This window comes from Erpetoichthys calabaricus, chromosome 12 (genome assembly GCF_900747795.2).
Source record: "Erpetoichthys calabaricus chromosome 12, fErpCal1.3, whole genome shotgun sequence".
NCBI classification, from domain to species: Eukaryota; Metazoa; Chordata; class Cladistia; order Polypteriformes; family Polypteridae; genus Erpetoichthys; species Erpetoichthys calabaricus.
In genome coordinates, this window is record NC_041405.2 from 61567479 (window position 1) to 61586442 (window position 18964).

Below are 18964 nucleotides of genomic sequence, written 5' to 3' on the forward strand. Positions count from 1 at the left end.
GAGCTGGTGGTTCGAACTGCCCTTTATGAGCGAAGGGCCTGAAAAAAAGAAAAAAATGCCAGGGGAGCTTGCAGAAGATGAGCCATTAGCATCAGCTATCACTTACTTCACTGTTAATGTACACAATGTAATTTTAGACACAGTGACTGACAATATACATAGAAGATCCTCTGCTAATACAAAACTTTGTTAAGATTTTGCCCATCTGGATCCTAGAAACTTTGCTCATGTGAGAGAAAATGGGCTTCCAAGTTCAGCTCTGGAAGAAATAAGCAAATGTCTGTTTAAGTTTGACAGTAGAGCTACAGTTGGCAAATTATGTGGTGAACTGTACAGCCTTGTGTTCCAGTGGGAGAAGTTAAAGTCTCCCGTGCAGTGTTATATTGTCAGGACAGCCAGAGAAATGTCACAAAGAAGTCAGGAGGATCTTTCCACAGAACAGCAAGATGCTGAATTAGAGAACAAAACCTGTTCTTCCTATAAAAACTGTGCCATTTGTGTGTATCTCATTCTCTCCCAGTACAATCTTCTAACTGATACATACCATGTGATTGGACTGGCCTACAAGTTGTTATTAACACTGTCCATCACACAAGTAGCCTGTGAGAGAAGCTTCTCAACAGTGAAGTTCATAAGAAACAGGCTCAGAAACAGTTTAGCCCAAAAGAACCTGGAAGCATAACATGCTCATGTGCACTGAGAAAGAAATCCTCATGTCTTTGGATAATGATGTGATTATAAACAAGGTTGCAGAAACCAGTTCGCTGCTCAGGCATTCATTAATCCTTTAAAGTTAGCCATGTGTTCATGAAGATACTGAGAAAAAACATTTTACAAGAAAGTTACACTGTATAACAAACAAGCAAAGAACAGTGCAAATATTTTTGTTTAATTTGATCTATTTGTGGTTAAGGGTTGGATATTTAGAAATGTAGAGCACAGAAGGAAGAAATTTATGTTGTCATAAAAGACATTGTTTTTGACAATGTGTCATTGCGTCATTGTGTGGCTCATTTGTTTAATTGTGAAAATAAATCAGAATTTGTAAGATATCCATCCATCCATTTTCCAACGCACTGAATCCAAACACAGGGTCACGGGGGTCTGCTGGAGCCAATCCCAGCCAACACAGGGCACAAGGCAGGAACCAATCCCGGGCAGGGTGCCAACCCACCGCAGAATTTGTAAGATATTATTTCCTTTAATCAGTAAGTGACATAAAATAACGGTTATTAATACTACATAATACAGCATATAGCATGTGCATATCATCGGCATTGTTTTTGATTTCTACTTCATTAGAGCTCCTTGATTTTTTTTTGTACATAAAGGATATTTTCTTCTCACACAATGTTCAAGTGGCAATTGCAACTCTCAAAAATAAATTTTTTAATTTAATGCTATTTCTACAGGAATAGACAAAAGCATCAGAGAGAGTAATGAAACTAAACAGTGAGAGAATGAGAGGGAAAAAGAGTCAAACATTATGTTAAATGCACTTACTTATCAAGTCCTTTTAAAAAGCACTTGTGTTTCAGTGCAAAGTACTGGTCTAAAAGGATTTTTATTTCAATCATCCTAATTGTATATGACAGACAGATAGATAGATACTTTATTAATCCCAAGGGGATATTCACATATAGGAAAAATGTAACTTTTGCACCTTTGTTGTAGTAAATAATGTAACAGTTCTTATTTCTTATTTCTGTTCACTGAAACGCATATCTTACTTAGTCTTTATCTATTTATACCTTAACATTTTTCAGAAATTTGAATTGTATTGTATTATTTAATTTGCATATTATAATGAGATTTAACATAAATCAGTCTGTTTCCTGACCTACCCTGGGCCACTTTATGGTGGAGAGGGGCTTGAAGACATTTGGGTGCAAGCCAGCAACAACCTAGTACTACAGTATGCTAATGTGCACCATCAGACTCACTCATTGAGGGAAATTAGAAATGCATATGTCCGAGATGTAGAAGGATATCAGAGTACAGAAAGGAAGATTTCACAAACATAAGCATACAATGCAAAATCTATAGTGACAGTGACACAGCCATTATTTGAAATTATGTCCTTGGTGCTGTGATTCAGCAGTACTGCTTCTGTGCCATCATAATATATGGTACTTTGACACATAGTGTTTCCTTTGATGTCTGCAGCAAGCTGCTGGAAAACCTGGGCAAACCCTGGACATACTACTAGAAGCTGTTGTGGAAAAGAGGATTATGGCAAAATTGGATGCCATCATCAAAAATACCCTCCATCCCCTTCAGGAGGAGCTCTATTGGAGCACTTTTAACCACAAGCTCATTCCACCACGATGTGCTAAGAAGGTCATGGGTGACTTCAATGTGATCACTGGCACAGAAAGGCTGGCTATGTAGATTGTGTTGGTCTCCATGGTCTGGGGACCATGGTGAAAGTGGCTAAATGTTCCTTAACTCTGCAAAAAGGGGCTACGGATCACTAGATCCTGGTTCCAGCACCATGAGTGGCATCATTGGACTTAGTACTCCAATACTGGTGGTGCAGTGAAGGAGATCGATCACATCCCCGTGGTCAGACAGTGCAGGCTCCCACAAAACTGCAGGGTCAACAGAAGTGTCCACTTTGTGAACTCTGACCACAGACTTGTTGTTGCTATTCTGAAGATCCAACTTTGGTCCACCTACTAAGAGAATAAGGCTGGACCTGGCCAGACTCCAAGATCAGGATGTTTTTAATGAGCTTGCACTCAGTTTGTGTGAAGAAATTGCAGACTTGGGTGTGACTGCTGATGCTAATATGATGTGGGAGACCTTCTGTGACAAGACCCTGAACGTTGCTCAGGGCTGTGTTGGTGCTGCTGGTGTTCCCAGAAGGAGGTATTTCATTTTGCAGGGCACTCTGGATATTATTGAGAGGAGTTGCATTGCACAGCCGGATGGCAACATGGTCTATACTGGGAACTGAAAAGTATGGCTCTGAGGGCACATAAGGAGGTGTTTGTTAGATGAATCTGTGAGAAAATAACACACCAACTATGGTCTAATGACCCACAACTTGCTTACAGAGGAATTGAAGCATTGCATACATCTGAATTTGTTCCTTAGAGTTGCAGTCAGGTGATAGAATGATCCTTACAGATGATGCTGCAGTTGTGACTCACTGGGCTGGCTACTTTGAACAGCTGTTTAAAGCTGATTCTCTGGCTAGGACGTTGGACATCTCTTGGTCCATGGTTCTTGAGGCTGATCCTCCAATTAGCTGTGAAACATGCACATTTACAGGTGGTGAATTAGCTGAGGGTAGGGAAGGCTGCAGGGATCTGTGGTATCCGTGGTGAGCTTCTCAAGGCTGCTAGTAAGGCTGTTCTCCTGGAATTTTAGACAATCTTTGCTTCCAATTGGGTGTCGGGTGTCATCCCAACTGACTGGAAAATGGGATTTATTGTCCCCATCTGGATAGGGATGGGTGATCTCCTGGATTGCGGCAACTACAGGCGGGTAACGCCGCTCTCAGTGCTGGGTAAGATCCTCACTAGGGCGATCCTTAACTGCTTCACTGACCAGAGCAGTCTGATTTTTACAACTAAAATATCTACCATCGACCGCATCCTGGCACTGAGGGTTCTCATCAAGTGCAAACGCGAATATCAGCAGCTTCTTTGCAGCCATTGCTGATTTTCATGAAGTGTTCAACTCAGTTGATCAAGTTGCCCTGTAGCACATCCTGAGACATTGCAGGATCCCCCGAAGTTGCTGGATGTCATGGCCAGCCAGTACACTGGTACTGTGAGTGTTGTGCTGAGTAGAGGCAGAACCTCAGTGTTTTTCCCAGATTATTCTGGGATCCGTCAGGCATGTGCTCTTGCCCCTACTCTGTTCAATGCTTGCATGGACTGGGTGTTGCGCAGGGTGTTCAAATAATGATGTGCGTACGCGAGAGGGGCAGAGACAGATTTGATCAGATCTAAACACTAGTGTGACGAATTGCTCGCGCACTGAAATAACTTTAGCTGCAGGTGGAAGTCCCATTTTACTTATGGTGCCAAGCAGAACTGCACTGCGTTACAACAGTCCATTAGCTGGCGAAACTGATGTGAAGAAGCTGTCTGTTGCTACGGTCCTACCTTTGTCGAGTCTGATAGCGGTCACGGAACATCATATCTTTGATTGCTGATACAACAAACATTTCTGAGCAGGTATCACCCACAGCGCTGCTCTTGTGGAAATAATGGAGAATGGAAGAATGGAATGCCATCAACTCAAAGAGGGAAAGGCAAGTTCGTTGTACCACGTGAATGTGAGAGAACAGAACTGAATCATAAAAAAACAAGCGCTAACTTTTACAAGTAGCCAAAATTTACACTGGGTGTTACAGACAGAAATCAAATGTATATTTTTATTATATTGTAGAAATAATAATAATAATAGCAGCTCACTACTCAAAAGACAAAGCGGCCATTCTCGAACCCGAGACCTTCGGATTATAAGGCATCAGTTCTTACCTCTGCACCATTCAAGAATATGATAGAAATAGATAGATAGATACTTTATTAATCCCAAGGGGAAATTCACATACTCCAGCAGCAGCATACTGATACAAAAACAATATTAAATTAAAGATTAATAAAAATGCAGGTAAAAACAGACAATAACTTTGAATAATGTTAATGTTTACCCCCCCAGGTGGAGTTGAAGAGTCGCATAGTTTGGGGTAGGAATGATCTCCTCAGTCTGTCACTGGAGCAGGACATTGACAGCAGTCTGTCGCTGAAGCTGCTCCTCTGTCTGGAGATGACATTGTTTAGTGGATGCAGTGGATTCTCCATAATTGATAGAAGACAGCTGAGCGCCCGTTGCTCTGCCACGGATGTCAAACTGCCCAGCTCCATGCCTACAATAGAGCCTGCCTTCCTCACCAGTTTGTGCAGGCGTGAGGCATCCTTCGTCTTAATGCTGCCTCCCCAGCACGCCACCGCGTAGAAGAGGGCACTCGCTACAACTATCTGATAGAACATCTGCAGCATCTTACTGCAGATGGTGAAGGACGCCAGTCTTCTAAGGAAGTACAGCTCTGTCCTCTTTTGCACAGAGAATCAATATTGGCAGTCCAGTCCAATTTATCATCCAGCTGCACTCCCAGTTATTTATAGGTCTGTACCCTCTGCACACAGTCTCCTCTGATAATCACGGGGTCCAGGAGGGGCCTGGGTCTCCTAAAATCCACCACCAGCTCCTTGGTTTTGCTGGTGTTCAGGTGTAAGTAGTTTGAGTCGCACCATTTAACAAAGTCCTTGATGAGGTTTCTATACTCCTCCTCATGCCCACTCCTGATGCAGCCCATGATAGCAGTGTTGTCAGCGAACTTTTGCACGTGGCAGGACTCCGAGTTGTATTGGAAGTCCGATGTATATAGGCTGAACAGGACATGGAGAAAGTACAGTCCCCCTGCAGTGCTCCTGTGTTGCTGACCACAATATCAGACCTGCAGTTCCCGAGACGCACATACTGAGGTCTGTTTGTAAGACAGTCCACGATCCATGCCACCAAGTATGAATTTACTCCCATCTCTGTCAGCTTGTCCCTAAGGAGCAGAGGTTGAATGGTGTTGAAGGCACTAGAGAAGTCCAGAAACATAATTCTTATAGCACCACTGCCTTTGTCCAAGTGAGAGAGGGATCGGTGTAGCATATAGATGATGGCATCCTCCACTCCCACCTTCTCCCGGTATGCGAACTGCAGAGGGTCGAGGGTGTGTTGGACCTGTGGCCTCAGGTGGTGAAGCAGCAGCCTCTCCATGGTCTTCATCACATGTGACGTCAGAGTGACAGGCCAGAAGTCATTCGGCTCACTAGGACGTGATACCTTTGGGACTGGGGTGATACAAGATGTTTTCCAAAGCCTCGGGACTCTCCCCTGTAATATGTATGTAATATGTAATATGTGTAAATTCCCTAACGATTGACATCTGAGCTTGAGTTTTTAACTCATTGACAGCCACATGTAAATCAAGTGCTCTTTTTCTTTGTTTATTTTCTTGTAGAAAAGTACATGTGTTTATTTGATATTTGGACTAAAGTCTTCACACATTATACACATGAAATGCACATATTCCAAATAACAATATACTGTATTATTTACCTTATACAACTACAGGAACCTCACACACAGATAAGGAGCCTTGAGTTGAGCTGGAAGAAGTTTTTGTCCGTGAGCTGAGCTCCGTCAAGGTGAGGGATGGGACAGCAGGCTGCTTGCTGCTTGTCCTGATCGACGCATTTACAAGACAAAAGATGCCGATGGAGACGTGCGTTTAAGGTGAGCCGGGATTACGAGTTTTTTCGTTTGCTTCAGGAATTCTAGTGTTAAATTTATTTATTTATTGATTGATTGATTGGAAGTGTTATCTTAGTCTGTACTCTTGTTTTATATTTTTCTGCTGCTGTAATCCCCATGGGATTAATAAAGTTTATCTAATCTAATCTAATATTGTTTTACACCATTGTATGCAAATTAAATAGGTAATGTTTTTGAAATTTTTACATTATAAATATTTTAGCAGCAAACCTGAAAAAATATAAACTGCATATATCCTTTTCAGTGCATTATGTAGTATAATATGTATTGCAAAAGATTACAAGAATTTAAAGACCAGTTTGATATTTAGAGACTGCTATCAGTGATACTATTATTTGCAATTGTCTGCTATTACAGTAATCCCTCCTCCATCGCGGGGGTTGCGTTCCAGAGCCACCCGCGAAATAAGAAAATCCGCGAAGTAGAAACCATATGTTTATATGGTTATTTTTATATTGTCATGCTTGGGTCACAGATTTGCGCAGAAACACAGGTGGTTGTAGAGAGACAGGAACGTTATTCAAACACTGCAAACAAACATTTGTCTCTTTTTCAAAAGTTTAAACTGTGCTCCATGACAAGACAGAGATGACAGTTCAGTCTCACAATTAAAAGAATGCAAACATATCTTCCTCTTCAAAGGAGCAAACAAATCAATAGGGCTGTTTGGCTTGTAAGTATGCGAAGCACCGCGGCACAAAGCTGTTGAAGGCGGCAGCTCACACCCCCTCCGTCAGGAGCAGAGAGAGAGAGAGAGAGAGTTAGAGAGAGATAGAGAGAGACAGATAAAAAAATCAATACGTGCCCTTTGAGCTTTTAAGTATGCGAAGCACCGTGCAGCATACTTAAAAGCTGCACACAGAAGGTAGCAACGTGAAGGTAATCTTTCAGCATTTTTAGACGAGCGTCCGTATCGTCTAGGTGTGCGAACAGCCCCCCTGCTCACACCCCCTACGTCAGGATCACAGATAGTCAGCGCAAGAGAGAGAGAAAGAAAAGTAAGTTGGGTAGCTTCTCAGCCATCTGCCAATAGCGTCCCTTGTATGAAATCAACTGGGCAAACCAACTGAGGAAGCATGTACCAGAAATTAAAAGACCCATTGTCCTCAGAAACCCGCGAAGCAGCGAAAAATCCGCGATATATATTTAAATATGCTTACATATAAAATCCGCGATGGAGTGAAGCCGCGAAAGGCGAAGCGCGATATAGCGAGGGATTACTGTATTCCCTTTTTCTTCAACAGTTTTACTGCACACTCATTTTATGCAAGGCATGGGAAAAGGAAGACTCATCCTCAACTAAAGTACCATTTCATCATAATAGAAAGACCTGAAGTTCTTTAATCTCAAAAAAGGTTGGCGCACACACCGAGAATTCTGGTCCACTGAATTTTGATAAATGACCTTGCATGAAAAGGTCTGCCAACCCTCCATTCATTAATTTTCTAAACCACTAGTTTTGATTAGAGTAGCAGTAGCAACAAGGTAAACAAGGAATTACTTCTCCTTTGAAAAAGAGTCTAGATATTCCTAAGGGATTCAATGGTGCAAGAAGGCCTACTACATATGTGGTATAATCTCATCTAATATTCCTTGGGTCTCTCTTCTAAGTAGTTCAAGCTTTCTGCAACTACAATAATTGAATAAAAATTGTAAAATCAGTCCACATTTTTAACAACTATAAAAAAGAAAAGTAGAGAAAAAATGAACTCATGAATGGATAACTCCATCTAGTTTAAAACAATTACATTCTGCTGATACTGCAGCAGATGGTGAGATGTTTGTAGGTGCATTTGCCAAATTACAAAAATCATCATTCGATTCATTTTCTATAGCACTCTTCACTAAGTATAGGCTCAGAGTGCTGGCAAAAGGTTACAGCTATAATGCATCATCTGGGGCCTCATGTATAACGCCGCGAGTAGAATTCACACTATAACATGGTGTACGGACAAAAGCTGAAATGTGCTTACGCACAAAACAATCTAGATGCATAAATCTGTGCGAATGCCAACTTCCACGTTCTTCTGCTACATAAATCCCGGTCAGCGTGAAAAGTAACGCACGTGAACACACCTGCTGTCCCGCCCCAACTCCTCCCAGAATTACGCCTCTTTGAATATGCAAATCAATATAAATAGCCCTTAAGCTCAGCCTTCTGTGAAAAGGCAATGGCAAAAGCATGGGGGAAAATAGTAGAATTTCAGCGAATACCAAGTGGAGGCAAGGAAAAACTTACTATTTGTTGGTTTAAACAGTGATATAATCAACAAAAGGAAGTTGATCGAATGACATAGAGTGTTGGAAACTCAAAAGTTCAAGTTCACAAAGTCGCACAGTCCCTGAAATAAAAAAGAAGCGGTCAAATATCAAAGTCGCCATGAAAAGGTGAGTCATAGCCCACTGTCTGAGTGTCATATGAAAGCTTATTAGGGTACAGAGAAAAAAAAAAATAGGGACACAGTAGGAAAAAAGCACGAAATGTCAACTTTAATCTCGAAATTTCCACTTTAATCACGTAGTTTATTTTGTCATTAAAGTAGAACATCATAAACGTCATCATAAAATTGTTTAATTAACTAGTTTCTCAAATCCCATTGTAACTAAAGTAGCACGTTAAATGCTTTGTTTTGTATTTGATCTTCTATGTGCTCTATGTGCACTACCTGCTTCTTAAACGGGCTTTCTCTTCCTCCGACAGGACACAGAATCCATTACATTCGTAATATTACAGCTCTCTGAATAATTAAAATACTGAGGTATATACGTGATATCATTTTCATGATGATAGGAATTAAAGCATGTTATTAAACATGGGAACACAATGGCGCAGTGATAGTGACGAGCAGGCTCCTCATCCACAGATTGTTCCTGCCTCCCGCAAGATGCTTGCTGCGCCATGCGCGACCTTCACTGAAATAATTTATTGCATCAGTACTGTCTCTTTCAAACGTACTAACACCCAATTCCTGTCCTTCCTTTTCTTTCTCCAAGTAACCAATCGCCACACAATCAACTCTGTAATAAGTGTTAAGTCATCTGTAAGCTTAGAACGGCAATTCTTCAAAACTTCGTATTACATGTTTAATTATCCTATCCATCTGTCTTTCTGCAGTATTGTGCCAGCCCCAGCAAGAATACAGCGCGAGGCAGGAATAATCGGGGCACTAGCTCATCGCTAGCGCTGCGACAACGTGTCCTCATATGTTTAATTATTAACAATACAGATTATTTAAATGACGTTAACAGTTTATCTGTATAATGTAATAAACATATTTTGTTGCATTTCATCTTAAAAATGATATCGTCATCATATGTAAATACGCGCTTTATAAAGGTTGTGCAATATTATAACTGTATCGCAAGTTTTCAATGAGGTAATTGTACTTGTAAGTACAAACAGTTCTATAAGGAGCACTTGATGGATTGATTGAGTTAGTTTATTGTTCTTGGGATGAAACTGTTTCTGAACCGTGAGGTCCATACAGGAAAGGCTTTGAAGCGTTTGTCGGTTGAGAGCAGTTCAAATAGCGAATGGCTGAGGAAGCTTGATTCTGTATACTGATAAATCTCTTTCCGATCAGCTGCTCCGAGTGGTGCAGTGAGAGTAACAATGGTAAAGCAGCTATGGTATTTGGTATAGTTTAGCCATTCTGTAGACCATTATATTGTTACTGATTAATTACAATCAGATGCCTTAAACTAATAAACAATATGCAGTTAATTTCAGTGTATTTATAAAGCTATGTCAGGGATGTGGATCTGAAAAAGATAGGGAAACCACACTGGAACAGTAGCGGTGCTTCGATGCTGGGTGCCGCCAGTTTGCAAAACCGAGTGGAGAACTTGCGTATGCCAAGGTTTGAGATAATGTGAAAATGTGCGTGGCTTTACGCCAAGTTTAGGTTTTATACATCGCGATTTGAGTGTGGAAATGGGCTTATGCAACATTTTTGTGCATACACACTGTTTATACATGAGGCCCCTAGACTGGTAGATGAATTTTGCATTTCTTTTTGTATTATCTACTACATTGTTAATGCAATACAAGTTAATGTGTAACTTTTTGCATAAGTGGCAGGTTAAATATTGTTTTATTTGTTTTTGTATTTAAGTGCTTTACAGTTATTGAGGGAGGGCAGTACTGAACTTCATAAATATAAGCACTTTTTAAAATTTTTAATTTCAAAATATTCTTTTTCTCATTTTATTTAAAAATGAAAACCACCTTCCTAATCCTCCACCATCAAAGCTTTATTTAATATCTAGTCTGCTGCATTTTTTCATTACATTAAATATATATATATATTCTGCGGTGGGCTGGCACAGACCCCCGTGACCCTGTGTTAGGATATAGCGGGTTGGATAATGGATGGACGTATGGATATATATATATTTATATAAATGTTTTGTTATACCTTCGCAAAAGTATTTATTTTATATTCCAGTAACCACTTGAATGACATCAAAAGATGTCTCTGCCTCTCTCGCACATGCACACACACACACATTCATGCATGAAAATGTCACTATTTGAAAACGCCATATCAGTTAAGTCTAACAACATAATTACAGTGGAGTTTCCTTCATCAGAAGATATCAAATTTTGTTTGCAATGCATGTTAGTGCTGTTTCTGTACTATGTCCAGTGCGGAAGCCTAACATCTAATATTTGGTTATGATTATAAATTGGACCTTTGACAATCTGACAAAATCCTATAGAATACAACAAATAAGTAAAACATTTGCTAAAACTGTCAGTTTCCACATGAATGTGTACATTAAAATCCTCCATTAACACTAAGTGATCATAATTTATAGCCAAAAATCATAAAAGGTTGCCAAATTTTGTCATGGATAATGAATATGGGCCTGGCGATTTGTAGATTTGCAGTATAATTGTATTGGAATCTGTTTTAAATGAATGCCTCAAGGGTTGCCTACATTTTTTGAAGTGATTTGCATTTTGTCACAATGAATTATTCCTCTTCAACTACTATCTCTAGATTTATGAAAGAATGTGTATCCATCTGGTGATACTTCACCTGGGGGAACAGTGTCAGATTTACAAAGCCAGTTTTCAGTGAGAAGACACAGATCAGATTTTGTACTAAGTATAATATCATTTACCAAAACAGCTTTATTTCCAAGAGAGCGAATGTTTAATAAGCAGCATTTAGAACAGCATAGTTCTTTCTGAACTGATGATATATTTTTTGTTTTAATTTAAACTAAGTTATTATTGCAGGTGCCCCTGGTGGAGGGTCTGGTTTTATCTCTTGGTCTAATTATAAACCTTATTTTTTGGTTATCAGGTAATTTAAGGTTTGCATCATGACTAGATTTATAGAATACCCCACAACAAGGATTATGTGTAACAGCTTCAGGAAAGTAACAGGTGGGAAAAACAACAGCCTGTGATTTAAGATCACACGACTATGGCCTGGATGGTGATCTAATCAGTCTGCCAGGCAGTTTTGCTGCCATATTTTGGGATAATACAAAAGATCCCCTCCAGTTAGGATGAAGACCATCTCTCTTGAAAAATCCAGGCTGTTCCCAAAAATCTCTCCAGTATTTGCACACCAGGATTCTAGCCATCAGAGAAGGGAACTCAGTCTTCTATAAATCACATCCCCTCTATATAATCTTGGTAAGGGGGTAGATACAATTAAATACTGAAATTTTCTTCTAGCTTTGGTGCATAGAGAGATGAAGCTCCCCTTTAATACCTCAGATTGCTGTAAAAAATATCATTAGTGCTGACATACAGCAATAAGGTAGATACTTCATCGTTGGCGACACAATTCAATTCAGCCTCTATGTCAGAAATCTTCGCCCCAGGGAATCATTTAAAATTAACTTCTGGTTTAACATCATTTGGAATTCTAACATTCTTAGCACTTTATTGTTCTCAGGATCCACAACCATGCTGCAGACTGCTGATAATCTAGTCAGGGTCCAAATTGTTGACCTGGGTGCCAAGGGGCTAAATGTTGGCTTCTTAGACCCCGTCTCACTGTTACCCTCTCGCCCTGTGGCTGAATTGGTGCTGCTGACCCGGCCGCGCACTGACTGCAGTGGGACCTGGAGAGACTGAACCCATATTAGAAATAGCTGAATTGTCTAAACAAACCAAATCTATCCAGTTTTCGGTTTGCGTAATAGCTATCAGGTTCCTAACGTGGTCCTCCAATTTACATATTTTCCAGATGAACTCTAAATTAACTAAGCACATTTGGCAGGTGAAACTGTCTGTATTGTCGGCCAGAAAGCCTGAACTGTACATGCTGCAGAACATACAATGTATAAACGTGCCGCCGACAGGCAGAGAACAGATGGATCTTACATTCTGCAGTAGCTTCAGTGCTTTTCACATTCAGCTGAATGACTACGAGACCGTCGGCTTTAGGCTTTTTAGGACTTCGACTTCTCACTGTTGGTTACCTTCCTTCATTGGATGTCAGCTTTAGTCCATGTGAACTTACCTGAGAATTTGATTAGTTATTGGCTTTTTTTTTCCTGGTGTTTGTAAAAAGCTATTTGCGTGTGTGAGATGCCACCGCTCTGTGCTTTCACTTGCTGCTGCTCCATGCATAAGGATGTTGATTCCTTGACCCTTTACATGTAATTCTGATTCAATGTTTTATAGGCATCTGTTACAAACTGTCCTCAAAAGCTCTACTTATGCATGCCTATGTTATGGATATTACACTAGCAAAAAAAAAACACAGACGATTTTCTTAGAAGCAGTAATATGTACCTGAGATGTCTGTTTAACTTTTCAGGATAGTATAGCTTTTTTCTGAAATAGGGCTGGTCCTTCTACAATTTGCCATTTTTGCTGCTGGATCTTAGTGATCTTAAGGTACTTAACCTCTGTCCAGTAGGTTCCCCACCTGTAATTCTTATGGTGCTTTTAACTTTATTGCAGTTTCTTAAGACTTCAGAATAGAATCTAACTTGTCAAATCAGCCACTACTAAATATTGCTCCCTTCCTTGCAGCTGTTTTGTCAAGCGACATGCTTCCCGCATGGTACTTCGCATACTTAAAAGCTCGAACAGTGCATATCAGATTTTGATTGTTTGCTTTTCTCTCTCTCTCTCTGACATTCTCTGCTCCTGATGCACACTCCTTTGAAGAGGAAGATATGTTTGCATTCTTTTAATTGTGAGACGGAACTGTCATCTCTGTCTTGTCATGGAGCACGTTTAAACTTTTGAAAAAGAGACAAATGTTTGTTTGCAGTGTTTGAATAAAGTTCCTGTCTCTCTACAACCTCCTGTGTTTCTGTGCAAATCTGTGACCCAAGCATGACAATATAAAAATAACCATATAAACATATGGTTTCTACTTCGCGGATTTTCACCTTTCGTGGGGGATTCTGGAACGCAACACCTGTGATCGAGGAGGGATCACTGTATACTAAAACATTAGCTGAGAATATGTTTTATTCATTGATTTAATGAAAAGTATAATTTAATTTACTATGAATTTTCCACAGTTTCCTTATAAGTACACGGTGTCTAAAACACACAATTAAATAAAATAAATTTTGAAAGGCTATGCCACTTCAGAGTAATGTAGCTACAGTACATACTGTAATCTACCCTCATTTTAAAACAACATTTTCACATAATTTTGCAAATTTATAAATTAACAAAATATTTGAACAATCCCTCATTATTAACAATACATAGCACTTGCAGAATATTAAGCTTTACATGGTTTTATGACTTGTGACTACATTTCACTCTCCCATGATTAAAATCCTGCTCAGCAAAGTAACTGCTTCAGGCACTGCCAGTATTCTCACTGCCACTTTGAAAAATGAGGGACAGATCAGTTTAGTTATAACCCTAAACACAAGAGGAGTGTTTTCGCTGAACTAGGGTTAGCTTGGGTCCTGTTCTTTGTTTGAAGAAGTAGTCGGCTGCACTTAGGCCTGCTCAACCTGCAATGCCTGTTCCACAATCATCTCCAATAAACAAAATTACAGAAAAATAAAGAAGATACGAAAAATGAAAGATGTTAGAAAATTACAGTTACTAACATCTGTCTAGGAACAAGAAAAGATGTAATGACATACCAAACTGTAGAAATTACTGTATATATTTGACAATGTTTACCTTGTGTAATTTTGTTTTTAGTTGGTAAATTTCCTTGTATCCCATAAATCATATCAAAGTTACCACTTTACAGTGAAACAGCATGAGGGTCACAAGTTCAAGCTCTACACATTGGCATGCAGACAATGAGTTAAAGACTTAAAGCAATCTTATCACTTACGTTAGGAATCTTAATGTCTTAGCCATCTAAGCATTATCTAATCCATGTTGTTTACCACTTAGGCAGTATATTGTAACGTCTGGACCCTCCTGGAAAAATCTGTAATCTGCAGAAGAGGGCTGCGACACTGAGCATAGCAGCAGCCTTGCATAGCTTTATTATACAGTAAGTCATGTCTCATAAGTGTTGAGACATCACTTACTGCAAAATAAAGCTTGGATCCTCACTTGGATTGGCAATTCACAGAGAAGATAACACAATCTCTAAACGCTGCATGCTCCTTCTGTCTACTGCAATTTAAAAAAGAGTATTATGTGTTTTTGCAAGGGGCTGTTGGGCAAGGGTTGATCAATAGAGGAAGTGCAGCCAACACAAACTAAAATTAAAGGGTTGTTATTTAACATGTACTTTGTTGGCTTTTCTGCATACTTTAAGCACTATGGACAGTCCATCTTGAACTAAGATAGTGAGTCAGATATGTGAGTGTTCATGGTTATATTATCCCAACAAGAAGTACTGTAACTGCAATTCTGAAATCTAATTGTACTCAAACAAAATTCTTGAATTACAAGAGCGGAGACATTGATAGAAAGGCAGCATGGATGACAGATGAGACAGTTGGCAATAGCAACAGAGTCACCATTTAAAAAATAAATAAATGTTTGCTTTCTTTCCTTAACCAATCCTAAAAATATATCCCAGTAACCCCAGGCTAGTCTTCAATAAAACTCAACTACATTTCTGTCTTTCCTGAAATAAATAAAACTCGAAGGCATATTCATCTAAACTGCTCTCATGGGTTCTCATGTATAAAACTTTGCTTATGCTCAATAGACAAAAACAGAATACTCGCACAAAAAATTGTATTTATAAAAACTTACATAAGCTACATGCCATGCCAAGTTCCTTTATAAATCTCAAATCAATTTAAAACTATATGTTTATGCACATGCTTTTAGCCTTTCCCAGTCACCTCCCTCCAGTAATCATATTCAGCTTAAAAAAATAACTTTTTTGAATATTAATGATCCAATCTATACTAATTAATAAAAGGCAAAGCCCTCACTGACTCACTGACTGACTGACTGACTCATCACTAATTCTGCAACTTCCCGTGTAGGTGGAAGGCTGAAATTTGGCAGGCTGATTCCTTACAGCTTACTTACAAAAGTTAGGCAGGTTTCATTTCGAAATTCAACGCGTAATGGTCATAACTGGAACCTCTTTTTTTACAATATACTGTAATGGACGGCAGCTCGATGGCCGTGGGAGGAGGACTTGAGTGTCACATCATCACGCCTCCCACGTAATCACGTGAAAAGACTGAACGCAGTAGGGAGAAATGAAGGAGGAGCCGCAAACAGCGAAGAACAAAAAATTCATTAAACAATTGAGAAGGGAGCGAAACAATAAGAAGCGAGCGAGTAAAGCATACAAGCATCTTCATAAGGGAAACAAAGCATGGTGTAAAACGTAAGTTTAAATGAAGTTTATAGAAACGCTCCCGCTGCGGATTGCAATAACATATTCGCGAGATAAAAGAACGCAGTAGGGAGAAATGAAGGATGAGCCGCAAACAGCGAAGAACAAAAAATTCATTAAACAATTGAGAAGGGAGCGAAACAATAACAAGCGAGTGAGTGAATCATACAAGCATCTTCATAAGGGAAAAAAGCACGGTGTAAAACGTAAGTTTAAATTAAGTTTATAGAAACGCTCCCGCTGCGGATTGCAATAACATATTCGCGAGATAAAAGTTTAATGAGAAGACACGAGGTATAAACGAACCACACGCCGTAGCGCAACGTTAGGGGCTTCACCTCTGGCGCTGATGTTCGAGATTCGATTCCCGAGAGCGGATGCAGTGAGTGTGTACGCCTGATGAGTCCAGAATTAGGGAGAAACATGTGTTGCATACTCTTTGCATTATTTGAAAGTAAACTATTAAAACCATTCTATGATCTGCTTCTCGCAACTGAAAGACGGCACATGGCGGATGTTAGCCGACTTGCTGACCGCAACGTTAGGGGCTTCAACTCTGGCGCCGCAAACAGCGAAGAACAAAAAATTCATTAAACAATTGAGAAGGGAGCGAAACAATAAGAAGTGAGCGAGTGAACCATACAAGCATCTTCATAAGGGAAACAAAGCATGGTGTAAAACGTAAGTTTAAATTAAGTTTATAGAAACGCTCCCGCTGCGGATTGCAATAACATATTCGCAAGATAAAAGGTTAATGAGAAGACACGAGGTATAAACGAACCACACGCCGTAGCGCAACGTTAGGGGCTTCACCTCTGGCGCTGACGATAGAGATTCGATTCCCGAGAGGGGATGCAGTGATTGTGTACACCTGATGAGCCCAGAATTAGGGAGAAACACATGTCGCATACTCTTTGCATTATTTGAAAGTAAACTATTAAAACCATTCTATGATCTGCTTCTGGGAACAGAAAGAGGGCACGTGGCGGACGTAAGGCGACTTGCTGACAAACCACAAGCGTGACCTGGCAGGTAACCACCCATACAATCAGATTGTGATTCAGAAAACGAATGCCATGAATGTAATTACCACGATCGACATACTGTCAAATATACGACATACACGCCGTAGCGCGACAGCTGTGAAAAGGGAGCTTCACAAAAAAACAGATCCTTAACAAATTGTTATTGGTATATTTTCGATCCGTTTAAAAAGGTTTTCTTTTCTTCTTAATAAAAAAATTAAAAGCAGTACTTCGCCGCAACGAAGCGCGAGAATTTGGCTATATATATCTGCTTCTCGCAATTAAAAGAGGGCATGTAGCGGATGTTAGACGACTTGATGACCAACCATAAGCATTACCTGCCACATAACCACCCATACAATCAGATTGTTATTCAGACTAGGAATGCAATGAATGTAATTACCCCGATCTACATACAAGGCGAAAGTCTTGCAACATTCAAAGATGATGGTTTGGGATAAGTACACCATGGGACATAAAAGAGCTTATGAAGCCTTGAACCGAAAAAAGCAAGATCTCAGAGATCGTAAAAAAAAAAAAGGAGGTAATGTCGTTTTACTCGCTGTAGATTTTAGTCAAACATTACCAGTTATTCCACGACGGAGACCAGCAGATGAACTCAACGCGTGTTTAAAATCCATGCTTCTCCCACGGTCGGTTATATGTCGCGTGTTCTCGGGTAGGTACACCAAAAAATGTATACATTTAAGCATGTAATGGGCAAAGAAAAAATGAGGTATACCCGAAGGCACTGCAGTAGTACTCAATGTAACTTTACTTCTTAAATGTTAATGTTTTACTGTTTAATAATTTATACGCTTCTTATATGTTGTTCAAATTCTTTTATCAAAATACCAGTGACAGCGCAATGCACGATAACATGGAGTGAATACACCATACGCATCTGCCCACGGCCGCCCTGGTGTGCGCAGATAGCAGTTGATTCTACAATAAAATAAAATAATGATAAAAAGAGTAATACAATCATCACACATAAAGCGGATAGCAGACGTGACGTACTATATGTGTACCAGATTTCAAGTCAATAGGTGAAACGGTTTGCGAGCTACAGGTGATTTAAAATCCTGGACAGACAAACGAATAGCCACGGTAGCAAATTATAGAAGAAGATTTTACTGTTTAAGAATTTATATTTATATGAAATGTGCTTCTTATATATTACTTCATATTCTCATATGATAATGATGTTAATGTTGTTTATATTGATTTCTATGTTATTGTAAGTGCATGTATGTGTGTATATGTATGTATGTATGTATATATATGTATATATATATATATATATATATATATATATATATATGTGTATGTATATATATGTGTATATGTATATTTAATATATGTATACTGTATATATATATATATGATATATCTGTATATGTGTATATATATATATATATATGTATATATATATATATATATATATATATATATATGTATATATATGTGTATATATATGTGTATATGTATATATAATATATGTATATATATATGATATATCTGTATATGTATCTATACTAATAAAAGGCAAAGCCCTCACTGACTCACTGACTGACTGACTGACTGACTGACTGACTCATCACTAATTCTCCAACTTCCCGTGTAGGTAGAACGCTGAAATTTGGCAGGCTCATTCCTTACAGCTTACTTACAAAAGTTAGGCAGGTTTCATTTCGAAATTCTACGCGTAATGGTCATAACTGGAACCTGTTTGACTGACTCACTCATCACTAATTCTCCAACTTCACGTGTAGGTAGAAGGCTGAAATTTGGCAGGCTCATTCCTTACAGCTTACT